The sequence below is a fragment of the Phyllostomus hastatus genome, unplaced genomic scaffold, assembly GCF_019186645.2.
Source record: "Phyllostomus hastatus isolate PE091 unplaced genomic scaffold, TTU_PhHast_1.1 phas_scaffold_200, whole genome shotgun sequence".
Classification (NCBI taxonomy): Eukaryota; Metazoa; Chordata; class Mammalia; order Chiroptera; family Phyllostomidae; genus Phyllostomus; species Phyllostomus hastatus.
In genome coordinates, this window is record NW_025334016.1 from 4363161 (window position 1) to 4383837 (window position 20677).

Genomic DNA, 20677 nt, shown 5'->3' on the forward strand with positions numbered 1-20677 from the left:
AAGAAGGCACTAACCCTTAGTGAGCAGTGGGCCCAAGCCTTGGATTCAGATGCTAGGACCAGGGCTCCATTATTTTCCTTTGCTTCTTAGCCCTTTGTTGTCACTTCTAAATCACTTCTCACCTCCTCTCATTTGGGCCCTAAACTTTAACCTCCCAAAGCAGACAATTCCAGCTGGAAGAGACTTTCTGTGGAGAAAGCTTCACACCCTACCCCAGCCCTCACGCCACCCCTTTCAATTTCAGGCTGAAGTGGGTGGGAACAGCCTATTGATTTCAAGCCAGAGATGCCAACTGCTAAGCCAAAAACAATGAATCTTATATTTGAAAGCCCATTTCAAGCCCCCTGGGCTTAGGGAAATTGATACAAAGAAAAATTTCTCATTCACACACACAAACACACACACCACAAGAGACACATATAACACAAAACACATGCAATGCAAAGATAATACACACAACATACAACATATAAACAATGTATATACAACACAAACAACACATGTGACCAACATAATGCACACAAATATAGCACATACAAAAAACCCACATACCAAACACAACATACACATACAATAACACACATACTACAGGTATACGCACATACACCTGCACCTCATTTCTTTCAGTCCCTTCCCCACCTGGGCAGGAGGTGACGTCTGAAGCACAAGCTCTAATCTTGTCAGTGCATGTGGACTGCATTGAGTGCCATGCTGAAGAGAAGGTTATTCCAGTTCATTTGCACGAGGCATTCTAACTGACTTTTCTCATTTCTTTCTCATGCTTCTGTATTAATTAGCCCCAGGATTTCAATCTGATGCATTAGGCAAAAACAATTCTAAATGCTTTTGGAAAAACAAATTCCAAATTAGCTGTAGCTAAACGTGCACCTATTTGAGAGGCAGGCAGCATGAACACTGATGCTATTAAAATAGAAGTGACACCCCTATAAGAGGGAAGACCAAGGCTAGTGGTGCCTGTTGACTGCCTGGTTCACAGCCTGGCCCCGACAGAAGCTATGGGGTGAAGGTTCTTAGGCCACAGGAGGGTAGGAAGGAAAAAATAAGTTTTATATCTAGGCTACAGGTAAGGAGGGAAAGGTGTCAGTAATTCTTTCTCCTTTTTGCTTTCCTGTCCCTGGGTCAGGAAAAGCCTTTTCTTGCCTTCTGAACAGCCCTGCCTGGAAGTCCAGAAAGACCAATTCTCCTAAGGCTACTATAAGCAAAACCCATCTTAAATGTCTCCCTGCTTCAAGTAGTAATTTTTATCCACCTGCCTTATCCTCTTCTGAGTGGCCCATAGGGTCTAGGACAATGGTAGCCCACCTGGGGACTGTTCAACATAGCACTACAGTGCCCAACACCTTGCATGGGTCTCTGACCTGCTCATGAAGTTATGCCTTTTCCCCTCGGTGAGACTTTAAGTTCCTTAAATGCAGGGATGTGGCACCTTTGTGGTTAGGGATACCAGGCTTGCAAACGTTTTCTGTGTACAGTTGCCTAACTGGTTGTATCAGTTGGACTTGATCAGGGAAGCAGAAAGACTTTGAATAATTGAGAGAAGAGGGGAATTATTGTCAAGGCCAACCCTGATGCAGCAGAAGGAGCCAGTTAGGCAATCTATGTGCCTGGTGAGGGCTCTGAAATCAGCATGGCCAGAGGTCAGGAAGGGAAAATGGACATGAAATTCGGGAAGCCAAGCACAAACTGGGACATACATCTATCTTTTACCACCTCCAACCTCAAAGACACAGGGTGGCTTGCAGGTCAGACAGGTGCCCTCTAGCACAAAGCTGCACACACGCCAGCCCCAGTACTCAAAGAAGTTGAAGGAGGAGGTCTGGCAGGGGTGGGAGATGCTGCAGGCCCAACTGCCACCCATGCAAACAAGGTAAGCCAGTACATGAGTGACATGTGTGAACTGTGACAGCACCCACCCTACTCTGATTGTCAAACCATAGAAATGGCAGCTCTTACACTTGCACATCTCCCACAAATTTCTCTTGTGTCCAACCCTAACCCAGAAACATATAGGGAAGTAAATTCTGGAACATATAATACAGTCTAGTTAACTTAACACAAAGCCATGAACTAGATAATTAGTCCCTGCCCCACTGCCCACCTCATCTACTCAATGCCCTCCAGTCACTCACATTTGCACCAAATAGTAAATAAGCTCAATTACTGGTATATTCTGTTGTGCAACCATCTTAAAATCATAGCAGTATCTAACAATAAACATTTATTTATTACTCACAAGTTCATAAGTTGGCTAAGGGACTTGATTCCACATGTCTCTCATCCTCCTCCCAGGATTGATATGAACTGAAGCACGTTCTTCTCACAGTGATGGCAGGGCTACAAGAACACAAAGCATAAACTTGTGAGGCCCCTTGGGGCCTAGACTCAGAATAGAACACTGTTCCTTCCACCCCACCTTATTGACCAAGCAAGTAATAAGGCCAAGTGCAAAGTCAAGGGTGAGCTTGATTTTGTCCACACTCAACAAAGCCATAGCAAGAGTGTAGATGCAGGGAGGGGTGAAGAATTAAAGTAAATGATTCAATTTATCACAAGGGGACAGCTTACTCCATCTCTCCCACTGTATCTCTCCCACCATTTCCGCCACCAGGCCAAGGAGAGTTCATGTCTCTTACAACCCCTTTCTTCAACCTTCACTGCTTAGCTAATTAATCTTAGGCTACTTGTGTATCATTTTTATCCTTATCCATCCACCTTCCTCTCTCCCAAATATTACATAGTAATCACAGGGGTGGGAGGGTCTTTATTGCTTTTAATTCCATATCAAAGCTAAAAACCATGTGATGGCCATGTGAAATTCTGCAACAGATACAACTGAATACAACTGAATGGAGGAAAACAAAGGCTATTAGCTTTGAAGTAAAATTAGATAAAATAAAGAGTCAATGTCTTCAATCTCCAACAACCCTTGAAATTGTCTGGAAGTGTCATTCATAATCACTTTGAAGTCTTCTTGTGCCTCCTCAGACCCAGCTAACTAATAACTGCTATTCTTGAAGGCCCCAATACAGTGCTTTAAGAAAGTTTCTTCATTTAAACTTACTGTTTGTGGTATTTCTATTTTATGACTTAGATTACTTTCTACTAGTTTATACTAAAAGAACAAATGAGTTAAGCCAAAGAATGTACTTAGCACAATGCCTGGCACACAGTAAACACTCAACAATTATTAGCCAGTTAGTAGTAGCTGTAGTCTTCATTACAAAGACATGGAACTTTGGACAGCTGTTGCTGAGTAACACACTACCCCAAAATACAGTGGCAAAAAAAAATAGCAGTCACTGCATTAAGCTCACAGGTGTTGAACATCAGGAATTCAGACAGGATACAGTACAGAGGTGACTTATCTCTACTCCATGATGATTGGGCCTCAGCTGGGAATATTTGAATGTTTCAGAGTGCCTTGAATGACTTCAGGTTCCCAGCATCTCTCATTTTATCTCTCTCCAGCATGGCAGCCCCAGGGTAACCAGGTATCTCACATGGTGGTGCAAACTTCCAAGAATGAGCATTCCAGCAAACAAGGCAAAAGCTGGATGGCCTTTTGTAACCCAGCCTCTGAAGCCCATGTTATGTCACCTCTGCCATACTCTGTTGATCTAAGGAGTCACAAGACCACAAGACTCAAGGGGAAAGAGACAAAACCCCATCTTTCAATGGGAAGAGCATGAAAGTATTTTCTGCCATGTTTGAATGCCACCATTCAGCTATTTCTGGTACATTGACAGTTGAATATGCTTTTGTGGGTTAACTAGGAACCCCAAGACTCCACCTAGCAATGTTTCTCTGGGAACTATGTTTTCAGGTCCAAAGAACAGACTTATAAGTTAACTTTGGGAAATGGCATTCATGAAGTGAGACTTCCTGAATTCTCATTTCCCCCCTCCCACAAAATGCCTAACTTTTGTGAACATAGCTGATATTATTAATTAATTTTCAATGCTTATTGAGCACCTCCTATATACTGGGCTTTATGCTCAACATTACATGGATTGGGTCATTTGATCCTCCCAATAATCCTATAGATGCTTTGCTATTTCTATTTTACAGATGAAGAAACTAAGACTTAAGAAAGCAAGTGACTAGCTAGAACTATGACACAGATTTTGAAAGCAGGCCTGTCTCATTGCCAAGCCCATGCTTAACTATCACAGTGCACTGGCTAACTCCACAAATAATCTAGGAGTGAACAAAAACTTCTGGAGGTGTATAAAGGACAGAGGGCTCTCTCCAGAGGAGCAGGGCTAATGGAGACTGTCCCAGATACAGCCATTGGTTCCCACCATGGGTGATCTGTTTTTGTGACAGTAACTCTAGGGGCATCAAAGGGACTGCCCTGCTCCCAGCATGGATCTGAGTCACACAGTCCCTCACTTGGTCATAGCCAATTTCTGTCCTCTTGCCATCCCTGCCTTGTCCCTGAGCTTTCAGCCTTCTCAGTCCTCACCAGCCCCATCTTTGCTAAACCAGAGCAAACTAGGCCACACTCAGTTTTTTGTCCCCAGGCATAGATGGAGAATGAATGGCTGTTTTGTCCTTGGCTGTACAAAGCCATTTGTGCCAGGACAGCTCTGGGCAGCGGGGGTTGGGCAGGAAGCTAGGCACATACAACCCCATTCTCCCAGGCTGGTTAACAGACAGCAACTACATGTAGGTCACAGGCAAGAAGCAGAGCTCAGGCTGGAACCCGTGGCCTTGGGGCTGCTCAAGAGGAAGAGAGGTTGCTGCCCCGGTGGGCTGTCCCCAGAGGTTTCAGAGTCCAGTGTCTGTGTCACCAGCCCCAGCTGCCCTCCCTCCGTGTTTCCCCAGCACCCATCCTCTATTCCCATCCTGCAGTTTGGAATGAGGAAACCCCCTTGTTTGAGGTCTTTGCAATAATGATGAAAGCCTTTTTTTTTCTTTTTGAGAATTCATCTCTGCATTCCAGAGTGGGCATTTATCACTCTGTGCCCAGGCTGCAGACATCTCCCTCCTTCAGATTCTCTTGCCCAGAAAGGCAGCCTTGTCAGACACATGAAACCAGCCCCTCCGGACATCTGGACAAGGCGCAGCCCTTTGACTGAGCACGAGGCTGTCCTGAATGCCATACAGTGAAAGGAGAGCCCTTGTTCCTGGGTCAAATGGCCCAGCTAAATGGATACAGCTGGGCATAGTGGGAGCAGCAGGGGGTGGGGGAAGGGGGAAGAGGAGCCAGGCACTCTTGGCAGCAACCTCAGGCACCTCCAATGGGCAATCTGAAAGGCATGTATGCTTTCTGAAGAGGCTCTTGGAGCTGCCTTAGTAACACTGTTATGCCAATAGTTTAAAAAGCTCAATGGGTAACCGGTAGCAGCTTTTGTCTGCCCAGCACCCCCATCTGCTAGAGACAGAACCTTTTTTTCTGCGGGCAACCAGTACCATTGAAGGATCTGAGCCTGCCACCCTTCCCTCCTACCCTGCCTCCATCCACAATACTCTATGACCCAGCCCTGGCTGGCCAATTGGTATACTACAATAACAGGCACAGTCATTGGGCTTTTGTCACTGGCTTGGCCAATCGAGTCCCTCCTTGGGACTTTCCTCCCAGAGATAAGGATTCTGTTTCCACTAGGGCAACAGCCATCTTGTCCATCGTGTGGCTGGAAGGTAGCTAAGAAATGGAATGACAGAGCCCTAAAATTCTGGTTTGATATCCTATGTCTGAAGCTATTTGCTGGACACTTCCATACCCTGCACCAATAAATTCTACTTTTAGCTCCAGCTGGTTTGATTTGTGTCCTCATGGAATAGCTAGGCAGGTCTCCCTGCTGCTGGAACAGAGTCAGTCCCAGCCAAGTCCTCTTGGATCCATTATGCACCTGATCAATTGTATCTGGGAAAAAATGTGAAGACCTGAAACCCCAGGATCTCTAACCAACAGTGACCTCCTTCAGAGGTTTGCAATCCAGTACAAATGTAAAAAAAAAAAAATGGCATAGTGCTGGCAAACAGTAAGTGCTCAATAAATAGTAGATAATGTTGTTGCTGTTATTCCCACCCAATGGCCCAAACTTGAAGCAAGGTTCTTAATTCCCTCTGACAGTTGCTCCATTCAATGAGGGTAACACCCAAGACGACATCCAGTGACTGTCTCCCAGGGGCCTCTCATGGCAGGATTCCAGCTGTTTTTAAGGTTTCTCCTAAAGACACTACCCTGCTAAGATACTCAGAGGAGAGCGAGAGGGCTAGCTACATTAGGTATTTTGTGTCTATTTAGAAGCAGTCTTACATGTTGGTATAAATGTCACTGTAATCCACCATGTGACTGAAACTGTCCAGCAACAGCCAAGTCTAAGATCCATTGTTGAACTGCTCCCACTTCCTGCAGGTCACTAAGCACAGACCCGATGATTACCTGAATGCTGAAATCATTTAATGATTGAAAAAGATCGAGATCAATGGCTTCAGCAATTTCTGGGAAGCGGTAACTCAGCAAGCTGTGGAAGGTTCTCAATATTCTGTCTCCAGCCTGCCCCTGTGGCGGGATTTATGCTGAATGGGCTCCATGAAGCAAACATATACTGGGATGGGGCCCCATCCAATCACCCCGCCCAGGAAGTGTTGGCATGCTGACATCACCCTCACAACTGCCAAGTCTCCCTTGCTCTGAGGGGCACTCTCTCACTTCATATTAATTAGAAGGCCATTTTCCAAGCATTTCCATCCCATAGTGAAGGGCTTTCTGCAGTGGCTCAGTGAAATATTAAAACATCTGACTTGGAACCATTAAAAAATACATCCTGCATGTTTAGTCTGTATATTGTATAACCCCTCATATTCCATGGGAGGGGAGATAAGTTCAGAAGTAAGGACAGCTTGTCCAAGATGCTGGGGGAGTGGGGTAGTCACACCATCACTAACCACTATGCCTCCCCTGTGCCCCCTCCATCTGCTTCTGATGGGGAGATGGAACAGGGGGGAGGAAGTGATGAGAAGATAGAACATTTAGAATCAGACCCTCTAAGAAGAAAGAAACAGTAGCCCCTTTGTGATAGACCAGGATGTGGGGGTTCTCAGTGAACTGCACCTCTCAATATTCACCCCCCTGACCTTGTCACTGCCCACTCTGACTCTGCACCTGGCCATGTGATTTCTTTGGCCAATGGCACCTTAGCAAGAGTGATACAGGCAGGGGCTAGATCAGCATGTACACATTGTTCTCTTGGGATCCAGCTACCAAGCAAAGAAGCCCAAGTCAGTCATGTGGAGAAACCACCTGGAGAGAGAGATGCCCCAGCCCTCTGGCCACCTCCCTTCAAAGAGCCAGACATGTAGATGAAGCCATTGAAGACATTCCAGTCCCATCCACAACCTGATTTCAACTATATGAGCTACCCCAAGCAAGACCAGCAGAAGACCCACCCAGCTGAGCCCTAATCAACATGCAGAATCATGAAAAATAATAAAATCTTTTTTTTGTTTCAACCTAACAAGTTCTGGGTAGTATGTTATGCAGCAATGAAGCACTAAAGAAATATCCCATTACTCTCTAATTCCCTCCAGGTACAGATCACACTTCCTGGTGACACCCAATAGAAGTTTCCCAGACATGTCATTTAGCATGGACTGATCACTCTAGTTCCCCACGAACTGCCATCCTTCTCCTACCCTCTGGTATATTCCTCTCTCCAGCTCTGTAAAAGTACAATTTCTGTTATACCACAATATCTACATTTCTCACACAGTAAATTTTGATTATCAAATGTTTCACTTAGTCCTGGTCCTTTACTATGAGGGACAAAACAGGGCTCCGGGGTTATAGGGATGTACAAAAAGGTTCCACCCTGTGTGGCAGAGGGTGTGCTTGTGTAAGGCAGAGTGTGGATGCTGAGAAATGAGATTTGAATTATGAAAAACTCTAAATTTTACATATTTAGACATGTATATGTGTGTACATGTGTGTGAATCTATATAGTGATTATGTGTGTGATTCTATATAGTGAATATATATGTATATACACATATAGAAAGAGAGGTTGCATATATATAATTTCCTGGTTTGTGCTATATCACAAACTAAGCTAAGCATTGAAAGGCTGTTTTGTTATGTAGAAATCCTTCTATTATGAATTAATAAGATTGCTGTGCAATCAACATATTAATTGTATGTAAATGGTGTTTTTTTTAAATGCTTTAAAACAAATTTATTCCCCTGAGCATTTTAAATAGGCCCCCTGGAAAGCTGTTGATGTAGTCATTTGCTTGGCAAACTTATCTCTCCTGAAGGGTTCCTTCAACCCACAAATGAACACTTGAGGAAGCCTTGCTGTCCTTCTTCCTTTTCTTCTTGAGATCCCAGGAGCTAATGTCCTGACAGTTGGGGCCTGGGATACCAGAGTGGTCTTGAAATTTGATCACTGTTCTTTCTCTCAAATGTCTCTTGTCCGTTCTGTCAATTAATACCTATCCTGCTTGAGGTCTAGGTAAGGTGAAAACATCAATGACTATCAGGGACAAAAGAGAATCAATCAACCCACTAACAAGTACTCACTCAGTCCTGCTGTGTTCCCACCTTGGTGTAGAAGGAGAAGGTTGCTTAACACAAACATCTCCCATGTTCCTAAGACAACCATCAACATTAAAATACTTCAAGTCACTCAGGGCATTCCCATCAGGCAACAAACCAGGAAACCTACAGCATCAAAACAGATATTTAATAAAGAAAATGTATGCGTTTAAGACACAGAAAGAGCCACTGTTTTGTTTTGTTTTTGGCTCTAAACCAATCACCTGTATTTTTTGGACTATAAGACACAATCCCCCCACATTTGGGAGGAAATAGTGGTGCATCTTATAGTCCGAATATAGCTTAGCTGGCTTGCTGTGGGGGAGGCAGAGGGGGCAGGGGGGCAGTAGAGCGGGATCACAGGAGTCAGGAGCAGGATCATCGCTGCATTTTCCTCCCAAATTGGGGAGGAGGTGTGTCTTACAGTCCAAAAAATACAGTAAACCAAATTAACCCAACTTTCCAAGGACCTTTGTGATAAGTAAGGTTTCCAATAAGTAAGGCCTGATCTGAGAAAGGCCTTTTGTCCATCTAGAGTTTCCCTACAAGCCCCACAGAAATATAATTATATTTATTTTCTTGGGATACATAGATCTCAGTATAAAAGAACCATGCAGGGTCTTATCTGTGTGGTATGTTTAGAATTCAGCTCCTCTCACCTGGAATGTTTCAAAGTAGGTCCTCAGAAAGTAGTCTTAAGTCTTTCTTATCCCTCCCTCCTTCCCACTTACTTTCCCCAGGTTCCAAAGAAGCAAAAGATTGTCTTAGGGGACAATTAATGAAGCCATTGCATATCATGGCCTAGGTCACAGGTACAACCACCTTGGTGACAAAGGTGGCATTTATGGGAGATTGAGATGGAAATCCAGCATTTCTACAAGCTGGAAGCCATTCTTGGGGAGTCAAGGATAAATATTAGAAATCTATAACCTGGCTTCACTGAAGCTGAGTTCAGCTTGATGAAATGTGAAAAGACCTCTGTCACCTGGTTTTGCCATGGCTGGGATGTAGAAGTCCTGGCCTTTGTACTAGTCAAATGCCAGTCTGCTCTGTGTCCACACTTCTGACCTGTCCTGTACTATAGGGCTTCACAATTGTGAGGTTCTCTTGCCCTCAGGAGTCCAGGGAGGTCTGGACAATATGAGGCCCTGGCAAAAGATTAGAGGATGGAAAGAGGGGAGAAGCTGGGGTATTTCTTCCCCTATTGTTCTGCTTCCTGTGGCCACCCCAGCAGCAGCTATGGCTCTTTTGTGGCTCTGGAGCCATTCCTTTCATGACCCTACATGTCATGACCCTACATAGACCTGGCCTCTGGGTTCCAATATCACTATTTCTTCCCTCTAGCCTTCTAGCCCAAAGGTAGCAGCTTCCTGCTTTGTGAATCTCTGGATTGCCTCACCTGTGTGGCTTTTCAGCTTTTCCATCACCTATGTAACCAGTTCCCTATGCTGCATCCCCTCAGTTGAAATCCTGGTATGGTTTCTGCAGCAGCATCCACTCTCTCTCTTCTTCTGCCTAAGTTAACTCAAACTATGATTTCTCCCACATCCAGATTTATTCCTCTGATTTAATAAGAGCAGTGAGAATTTAGGAATGGGAAGAAGGGAGAGAGGTAGAGAGGGCGGGAGGGAGGGACTGATACCAAACAATTACCTTGTTAAATATATATGCATTATCTTATTTAATTCTCACAACAACTGTATAAGATTGGTACTTTTATTATCCTCATTATACAGACGAGGAAACTGAGACTTTGAGAAATTCAGCAATTGCCTCAAGGGTACATAGCTGGGAAGTGTCGGTTCTGGACCTCAAACCTAGGAAGGATCCAGGGCAGCCCCTAGGACAGGGGTGTTGATCTCATTTTCACCGGGAACCACATCAGCCTCAAGGCTGCCTTCAATGGGCCAAAAGTAATTTTAGGACTATATAAATGTAACTACTCCTTAACTAGGGGCAAGGAGCTTGGCACTGCCGCCAGGTAGAAACAAGGTACCAGGCCAGATAAAACAAGGCGAAGAGCCAGATTCGGCCCATGGGCCTTGTGTTTGCCACCTGTGCTCTAGGAGCTGAGACCCCTAACCCATCAGAAGGCCCATATCCACTAAGAACCCTAGGAGACAAATGGTGCATTCTGAGCTGGTTTCTAAAAAGATTGCATTATAGGCCTGAACTGACCGTTGGGGCTCTGCCTGGCTCCAGAGGGAATTCCCCAAAGGCAGGTGGGGCCAGCTTTGTATCGTCCAGTTCAGGAAACCTTAGGTAGTGATGAGATGAAGGTCTCTCTGCTTTCTTCCTAAAGTATGTGTATGTGGAAAAGTGACAAGAGCCAGCTGCCACTCTCAACACAGTCACCTATAGCTGGCCATGAGCAAACCCAAAGTAGTGCGAAAATTGCCCCAGATTTCCCAAAGCACCTAGGCCAGCGTGCTGAGGAGCAGGTGTGCTCACTCTGCCTCTCTGTGAGACCCCATTTTCAGGCCCCCAGGCACACCCAAAGTCCCTCTCAGACAGACAGCAGCGTCTGTGTCTTCTACTTGGGCAGGCTGGTGAGAGCAGGTGGTTATGCCATCCCTAGCATCTTGGCTCTCACTCCTCCCTGGCTGACTCATGCTCAATGTACAAGATTTGCAGACAAAAATGTCAAGAACATCTGAAAACAAGACCACAGCAGAGGTCAAAATTGAATACAAACCAATGAAATTATGGGAGAGATACGTGGAGCCTCTAAAGAGGGAATATTTGAAGGTGAAGTCTCTCAGGTTCACCAACATATCACCAATTGGCCACTTAATACTTTTGGTAAAAGGGTCTGGGGGCAGCCTGTCATCCCCACTGACCAATCAGAAGAGAACTGGGCTGGGTCAGAGTCCTAAAGCCCCCCTTCCGCACCTGCCATTAAGCTTTGCATTGCTGGATTGAGGGGAGATTTTGAGAGTCAAGCATTGGAAGGTTGGGGCTGTTTACCAAGAAGTACACAGAGATTTCTGTATTTTAACAACTGATAAGGCATTGCTGAAGCAGGCCAGCTGAGTTCCACTCAGGACAAGACCTCCTGGAGAGAAGCTTTAGGGACAAGTGACTGCTCTGTAAGGCAGGTTCTCCCAGGCCCCCAGGGAGGAGCTCACATGAAAGAGGGTCCCTTCCTGATCAGATACTCTCATGGTAGCCTGTAGTGCTGGTGCACAGAAATGTCTACCCTCACCCAGAAGGGAGGACAATGATTTGCACTGAGTCTCCCAGGTTCAATCTCTGTCTGTCTCTGTCTCAGTGTCTGGTCTCTGAGGCCAGCGTTTGTGAACAGGAGGCCAAGGCCCCTACTGTCTATTCTCTGCAAAAAGCTAAGTGGCTGGTGTGGAGGGAGGGGGTTGCAGCTGGGAGAAAGACCTTGACCTTAGGAGCCCGAAGCCTCAGGCTGACAGCAGACAGCAGACAGCAAGGAGAGCCCTTGGGAATGGCACTTTATTGAGGGGCATTTGTCTTCATTTGAGGAAGGCTATATCTCATCGCACAGGCGTGCCTCGAGGCCCAAGTCTCCCTGACCCCTACCCTGTCTGTCCCTGCACTGGCCATGGGCTGGTTTGAAGAAGTGGCCTCTTAAAGCCCCTCAGAGCCCAGGTGACAGATGTCAGGGAAGAGTAACAGGAAACCCCTAGAAGCATCCCAGAGGGCTCCCAGACCCTGCCCTGAAAGGAGACAGACCTAGGTCAGGGTGGGCACCTCACATACTCAACCCCCAAAACCTGGGTCCTCCTGGGCCAGCGGTTTTGAACACTCAAAACTCATATTCTGCATAATAAGCATAGATTTGGATAATGAAAAAAATACCTATGGTTTTCAGATTGCCAATTAAAGAAACTAAACCTCAAAATCTCTGTCGCTGGTCAGGAGGTCCGCAGACCCTCTGTCTTCTCTCTCATGGAAAGAGACTCTGGGGGCAAGGACTCTGCAAGTGGGCTTTAGAATCTGAAAATAATCACAGTGCAAGATTTTTATGGCTTTTTTTTTCCTGAAAAAAAGTCAAGATATTTAAAGTTGGAAGACTGTGAACTATGCCCTAGCCGCTGCCACTAATCTGCGGAGTTGTGAATAAACCATTTCATCTCTCAGTGTCTCATGTTTCCAAATATTTTTTAAAAACAAATCGTCTGCTCATCAAATGAGATGACTGGAAGCATGGCTACTAAGGCGCTGGCGCTCACTCTAACAGACTGCTGAGCCAGGTTCCCCACTTGGTTTTGCCTGGGAAAGGCTTGTGACCCTCAGGACCTGGGAGAGGTGTGGGGGGAGGTGCTGTTGAGGGAGAGAGCATCGAAGGCCTAGGTTAACAGCACCATGGTAAGCACAACCACACAGCAGGTTTAGGGAGCTGGAGAGAAGAAGGCACGAGGCTCCGGGAGCACTCGTTCCAGCCCTTCGCAAATGCACAGTGGTGCGAGGCGAGTGGCGGGGGCAACCGGGATCCGATACATCCACCCTGGAGCGGGGAGGGGGGTGTTGTCACGTTAAAAACGTGGTCGAAGGAGTCCGACCGCAGCGACCAGACCAGGCCTGCCCCAGCGCTCGCCTCCCCTGCTCGCAGGGTTCATTTCCATTTGGATCGTGGTGCGTCCCAGGCGCCCTTATCTCGCCGCCGAGGCAGCAGCAGCGGCAGCAGCAGCAGCAGCAGCTCTGCAGGCGCGGGCGCCCCAAGCTCCCTCCCACCCTCCCTTCCCTACCCCCGCCCGCCGCCCGAGCCTTTGTCTAGTCCAGCGGCGAGCTCTGAGCCAGCAGGGCGGGTAATTGGCGGCCGGAGGAGGCGAACGGGCAGGCACGGCCGCCGCTAATGAGCGAGCGGAGCCGCAGGGAGGGTACGGTGGGGATGGGGTGCGGAGCCAGGAGATGGGGCTTCAGTGGCCACGCGCACTCCTGGATGGCCCTTCGGATCCCGGCTGCCCCCTCCCGGGCTGTGGCGGGCACCAGAGCCCCGGTAGACATCCCTTCCCCCTCTCCCGTGCAATCCCCGGCGTGCTCCAATTACCCTGCGGCCGTGCCAAGGCCTCCGGCTGCCCTCCGGCCGCCTCCGAGCCACCCCCGCGTCCCCGGAGAAGTGCCAGGGACTGAACGCAGGGGCAAGAGGGCAGAGAGAGGGGGATCTCCCTGGGGGTTTGGCCGCGATGCAGGGGACCCCAGCGGCCCTGGGGCAGGGATACTGTGGGGAGGGCATGCCCCCGGGGTCCGATGCTAGATTGTCCTCCTAGGGAACCCCGCAGGCAGCAGTGAAACCTGCTCCCGCATAGACGGTGATAAAATCCACCCTCGTTTCTAAATTAATTATACTGAACCCGCCGTGCTCCGTTGGCGGAGGCTGGTTGGCCGGGGCTACAGAGGACTTGGATGGTCTGTACTGTGGTACGCTTTGGCCCCTCGCTGGGGGAGGGGAAGATCCAGTGTTGGCTGGATCAGCTCCTGCTCCAAGCCTGAGTGTGCAGGGAGTGACAGAGGCGAGCTGAGCTTGATGGGGGGAGGGGGCGGGTTGGAGGAAGAGGGGTGCAAATAGAAGACTTTGAAGAAGCCTTTCTCCAGCCTGCCCTCCCACTCTTGAAAGCCAGCCTTGCTGCCACCACCCGAGCCAAGGCCCCCTGAACCAGGAATAGGCCCCATCCTGTGGTCCTGTCCCCAACTGTCAGGAATCAGATTTTACAGCAAACTGGCCCTTTGGTCCCACTTTCAACTTCCAATCCTCTCCCCTGAGCCCTACCCATGGCTGCAGTTGTGGGTTCTTGAAGTCACTGGTGTTTCAGGTTAACTTCATGGCTGCCCTTTCCGATGGGGTTTCTCCAAGGTCAGGGAAACCCCACACTGGCTCTAGCACCACAAACAACTCAGGACAGCCCCAGGGGGGAAAGTTCCCCAATGGCCTCCAAAGTCACTTGGCTTAAGGGCACTGCCACCTCCCAGGGTAAAAAAGGACATTGTCTTCCAAAGACTCCCCATCTAGAACCCCACCCTTTTCTCCTTTCTTGCTGCATTCCCTGACAGTAGCCACCTAGGAGCAGCCCCAACAGCAAGCTTTCCCCTCTTTTTATTTGTTTTTTTGAGATATAACTTACATACAGTGAATAACACACCTCTGTGGTGCACAACTTGATTAATGTTTACATATGTATAATATGCCTGCATAATTACCACCCAAGTCAAGATATGGAACATTTCCAGCAGCCCAGAAGGTTCCTTCATGCCCCTTCTTAGTCAACATCCCCCAACTATTCTGACCTCCACAGACTAATTTTGCCTGTTTTTATAAAGGAATCATGCAGCATATGCCCTCTCATTTATGACTTCTCTCACTCATTGTCTGCCAAATTCATCCAGGTTGTTGCATGAAACAGTGATTCATCCTTTGTAATTACTGAGTGGTATTCCATTGAATGAACATACCATAAGTTATTTGTCCATTTGACTGTGAATGGACATTTGGATTGTCTCTAACTTAGGGCTGTTGTGAATTACGTGGTTGTAAACATTCTCATATGTGACTTTGGGTGGGTGTGAGGACCCATTTCTATTGGGTGTACACACCCAGGAGTAGAAGTGCTGGGTCATAGGTAGGCATGTGTTTAACTTGATGGCCAGCTTACCAAAGTAGTTGTACCAGGTTAGCAATCAGGGTACAAATGCTATTCAGAGAAGTTAGTTGCAGGCACAGTGTAATAGTGACAGCAGATATAAATGGAGCACTTAGAATGTGCTAGGTATTATTCTATGGGATTTGCATGTCATTAACACATACTGATATGCATTTATATGCAAATATTCTCACAGTGCCTGATTTCATCATAGGATGAGCACAAGATCTCAAGGGCTAGGTCATATTGATCTTTGCATTGCTTACCCAAATTGGAATCCAGATACAATATTCTGTTTGTGTAATGAATCATCCCCACTTTATGGATGAGGAAACCAAGGCCCAGAGAGGTGGTAACTTGCTGAAGATCCCAGAGCTAGTGAGTGGCCTTGTTGACATTCTTGTCAACCTAAGCCTGACTCCACTTGAGGGATCCTTTAATTTTCTCCTTACACCCCAGGTTGACATCATCAACACTCCAAGCACTTAAATTCTTTCAGAATTTTGTCCTTTTGCATTCTGTTCTTGTGTAACAAACAACTCTAAGACTTAGTGATTTAAAATAGTTATTATTGTCTAAGGTTCTGTTAGCTGACTGGACTCAGGTAAATGTTCTCACTAGGGGTCTCCCAGTTGGTTGCAGCTGTAGTCATGTGCGTGCTGGACAGGCTGGACATCCAAGATGGTGCACATATATGGCTGGTAGTTGATGCTGGCTGTCAGCCAGCACTTTAGCTGGGACTGTCAACTGGAGTACCTCTATGTGACATTGGCTTTCCACACCATGGTGGCTACGTTCTAAGAGGAGTGTCCCAAGAGCAAGAAGCAGCTGTCAAGAAGCAGCAAAAGGAAGCCACCAAGCCACATAACAGCTACACCAAGAATGAATATAAATACCCTTCCAGCATAATCTATTGGTCTAAGGAATCAGAGTCTCACCAAAGTCAAAAGGATAAAAATGCAGATTTAATGGATGAGTGGCAGGTCACATGATAGAAGAGCATGGAGGAATGACAGCTACAGCTGTAGCCATCTTTGTACACACCTTCCTTGTTCACTTACCTTGCTTCCCAGCTGTAGGTCCAGGGAGGCCAGAAATATCCATCTTCCTCTTGATTCTTATAGATTCAAGGTTCCTGGAACTTGTTTCATTTCAGGTCAAAACTGCCACACTGAGTCCAGTCATCAGTTGACACTTGGCATGCCCCAATTGTGCCTACCCTACATCATACCCTGACCAAGCTCACCATTCCCAGAGCACACAGCTACTCTGGATCCCTGTGCAAACCCATCAGTTTCTCTTCAATTTCTGAGCACTGGCACCACTCTGGAATGTCTCAACCAGAACCTTGCCATCTTGGCTCCCCAGCCCCAGCAACCACTTGTCCAAACTTCCCCTCCTGACACAAAAGCCGCCCAGACCCCTGACCAAGCTAGGATTTTCCTACAGCTATCTAAGGTGTGGTGGGGAGTAGTCTCTACCACTGTGCATTACCCTTTTGAAAGAACACAGACTTTCCAGCTGGAAGACCTGAGTTCATATCCCTGCTCTGTTAACTGGCTTTGTGATCTTGGACAAGAGGTCAATTCTCTCTGTGATTTGCTGCCCATATAGCTACAGAATGGCTGTTATTATTGGACTCAGCTCAGAGGAGTGGTGTGAAGATTAAGTTAGGCAATAATAACATATTAGCATTTGGTACAGTGTAAGGAAAAAAGTAGATACTCCCAGAGCCAAGTCTTCTTTTGTAAGACTCCAAACCTAATTTTTTTAAAGTAAACTTTTCCATGTGATTAATTTTTACATTTGATGAATTTTCATCAAGCAAACACCCACATAACCAGCATGCAGATCAAGAAACAGAAATTACCAGCACCCCAGAAGCCCCTGCCTCCTTTACTTCCTACCTACTCTCCAAGACTATGCAGAATTGTAACAACCGATGATTGTTGGTGCCAATTCAAATGCCAATTTGGGGTGCGGTGAGAAATGAAACTTTAGTGCCAACTGCTCAACGGCAAATACAGGCTGTGAAGACAGCATTGCTGTGGATCAGTTCAATAGTGCCACAGTGTGGCTGTGAAAACAGCACAGATCCCTCTCCGGCTAGGTAGCTCTAATCCATGATGGTCGGCTCCACAACAGCCTGCACCACTCTACTCTAGGGAGACAGCCTCAGTGTCTTAGCTACACCAACTTTGAAGCTCCAGTGGAAAGTGAGCTTTATGAGCTAGTGGGGAGCTGACTTATATAGATGGAAGTCCCCACCCCTGGTCCCTGATTGGTCAGATTAGAGCCACTCTGACTTGTCAGAGTTACACAACTCTTATTGGATGGGGAAAGCCTTGTTCTTATTGGTTGAAATAGGACTCCAGGAACTCTTTTATAAGGGCTGGCTCAGAGGGCAAAAACATAGTGTAGCAGGCATTGTACTGCAAAGGCTTCTCCAAGAGAGATACTTTGCATGAGAGGCACCTGTGCACAGATGGCTCCTAGTGTATTTTGTTTGGTTTGTTTCCTGATTTGAGTCTAGTTAGTCACCAGGAGCCCTTCGTAGTAGGTGTCTTTTTTTTCCTCAGGGTTCACACAGACTAAGTTAATATCTGGTCCCATTTCTGGCCGCCAACTCTCCTGCACAATTGGCAAACAAGATAGTCATCTATCTGATGTGATTTGAAAGGAGCCAGCAAATGCAGCTCTCACTGTGCCTAAATTTCCTCCATTATTGAGACATTCTTTTGTGTTAAGCATTGCTCCCACCCACGGCTCTCTTTTAAAATGCAAATCCATCTGCGTTGGAGTAACACATTGTCCCGTAAAAAAAAAATATCTGGTCAACCTTTTCACACTGGCTCCCTGAACCTCCTTAATCAGAAAAGAAATGCAGAAAAGAGGGAAGCATGGACTGAAGAAGTCAGACCTTACCTGCTTCACAACTTTGCCTAAGGCCAGTTTATACTTTTAGCATGCTTTTAAGCCTATTTTTAAATCTGGTGTTTAAGAACCCATCTTCTCCTCCCACCCACACCCCCAGCCACTATCAACCACAGCAATTCTGCCAAGCCACCCAATACATAGAAAAGAAGCAGGTGGTGATAAAAATGAATCCTGTGGGTGGGCTGGAGCATGACCCCACCCTGCTCTCCCAATACACCTTTTCTAAGCCAGACTCAGGAGAGCTTCTGGTGCTATGACGTCATCAGATGTCAATTCTTTGACAAATGAGTCCATCCCGCAGCTGGAGTCTTTGATAAGCCATTTGCAGGCGTCTGGGAGACATCCACACTGGTCTTGGGAATGCATCCTAGCCCCATCTCAAATTCACATCTTTTCATGTTTTTTTTAAAGCATGCCACACATCTGTGAAGATTCATGGCTTAAAATATTTTTTCTTTTTTTCTGACATTTCACCTTTTCTCCTTATTTTTTTAAGGAAAAGAAAATATTCACTCCAAGGTTCATTTAGTTTCTGGGTAATAACTGTCAGATATTAATGGATAGCCCCATACATCCAGCATAAAATAATAGAATTTGTTGAGTGCATTAGACATCCGATAATGGGCACAGCGGACAGTGTTGTAGAGCTGAAGAAAGGCTTCTCTTAGTAAAAGAGGATGCATGCCATGAAAAACAAGACATAAAGGACACTTGTCAAAATGCCCTCTTGTACCTTCATAAATTTGCACATGCAAGTCCCCCTACCAGGAAAAATTTTCCTTGACTTTCTCTCCCATATACCTCTTCCTTATCCAGCAAGACTCAGAGCAGCCTTATCTCTTTCAGGAAACATGTCCCTGCTCCTCTTCTGTACTCCCACCTATCACACCCTTTTCTCCCTTGTAGCATCCTAGGCTTGCCCCCACCAAGGCACTTGTCATATGGCATTGTAACCATCAACTGCACTATTGTCCTCTACAAACTCTAAGCTCCTTGAAGGCAGAGCTTGTGCCTTTTCCCTTTGCATTCCCTGATATTTAGTCTAGCAGATGTTGCTGGTGCCCACCCGTGACCCCTGGCCCTGACCACTTCAATACAGATCTTTCCAGTTCCAACAGGCACCATCTGCATTTTTCCCAAGTGATTCCTCTGGCTTGTGGAGCCCACTTTTCTGTTTCTGTGGCAGGCTGGGAGATAATGCCTTTTCCAACAGCCCTCAAACAATATCTATTGGGAGTTAGCATACTGTCACCCCTCGATGGGTGGGAAAAATGAAGCTTATGTTCAATGTTGGCTTGCAAAGCCAATTGTATGGCTTTCCCCATGGTACAAAATTCCAGTTGAGCACAGTGTCAATAGACCTGATAACATGCTCTTCATTGCCTGCCAGCCTACCTTCCCTTCCCAGCCTCATTTGCCCACTTCCCTATTGTTGTTTCCTGGGACCACCTCCCAAATAAACTATTTGCATTCAAATCTTTGTCTCAGGGTTGCTTCTGCATCATGTAATAGATGCTCAATAAATGATCTTTGAATGGATGAAGAAGTGGGTGATGGAATTTTTATAGCACAAATATCAAATGAAGCTCTCTAAGGTTGGATTTCCTATAGAGTTTGTAGTATCCATTTTAAGTGACTGCATTAAGTCAAATTCAAAGTCACCTTGAAAAATTTCTCTTCATTGTGGACCAAGCAGACAAGGGCAAGCGCCAAGGAACTGTAAAGATTGCACAGTGTAGGACAGAAGCAATGCCCATCTGGTCTTGATTTGGGTCCGTGGGCCAACATGGTTCCCACCTTTTCCCTCTTCTGCAATCTGTCACATTGCAGCTTCTACTGGGTCCTGGGTTGTGGGGTTCTATTTAAGAGAGAAGCTGTCAGTCTGTCTGTGCTATCCCTTTCCCGGGGGAGACATCAGCAGCTAAGAGTCTGTCCTCAGTGTTGTCTCTCAGCCCCTTTAGCTAATACAAGGGGCTGGGAAATAAGGAAATGAGTGAAGATGTTGTCAATAGGTCACAGTCTGATGTTACTGATTGCCTTTTTCCCCAATGATCATCTGTCCATTAGACTCTAGCCTGGTTCTAAAAGAGCATTTCCCACCCAGCCTGATATTTCTGCCATTCACATGGTTTAAGCGAGGGGGGGGGGCGTTCTGGAAGTACTCAAACTTACTGGAGACAAAGCTGACCACTGACTTTCTTTCTATTTGAAAAACTTTTTGAAATTTTTAGAATGACCATATCTATAATAAATGAAAATACATTTGCCATTTTCATCTCCCTGTGTTTCCTGGTGGGATTTCAGAATTGAGATTGTCTTTTTTAGGCCTAAGAGGCTGGATATCAACTTGGCTCACTAGGGGGAAAAGAAGAACCCAATAAATATAGCTAACATCTATTGAGCCTTATAACGTGCTAAGAGCACTGTATATTATATACTTTAACCTTCACCAAACCGATAGGACAGTCTGCTTATCTCCATCTGACAGATGAGGGAAACACCCATATGGATTACGGAACTGTCCCTGAATCTTTAAGATAGTAAATGGCAGTTCAGGGCACCTACTATG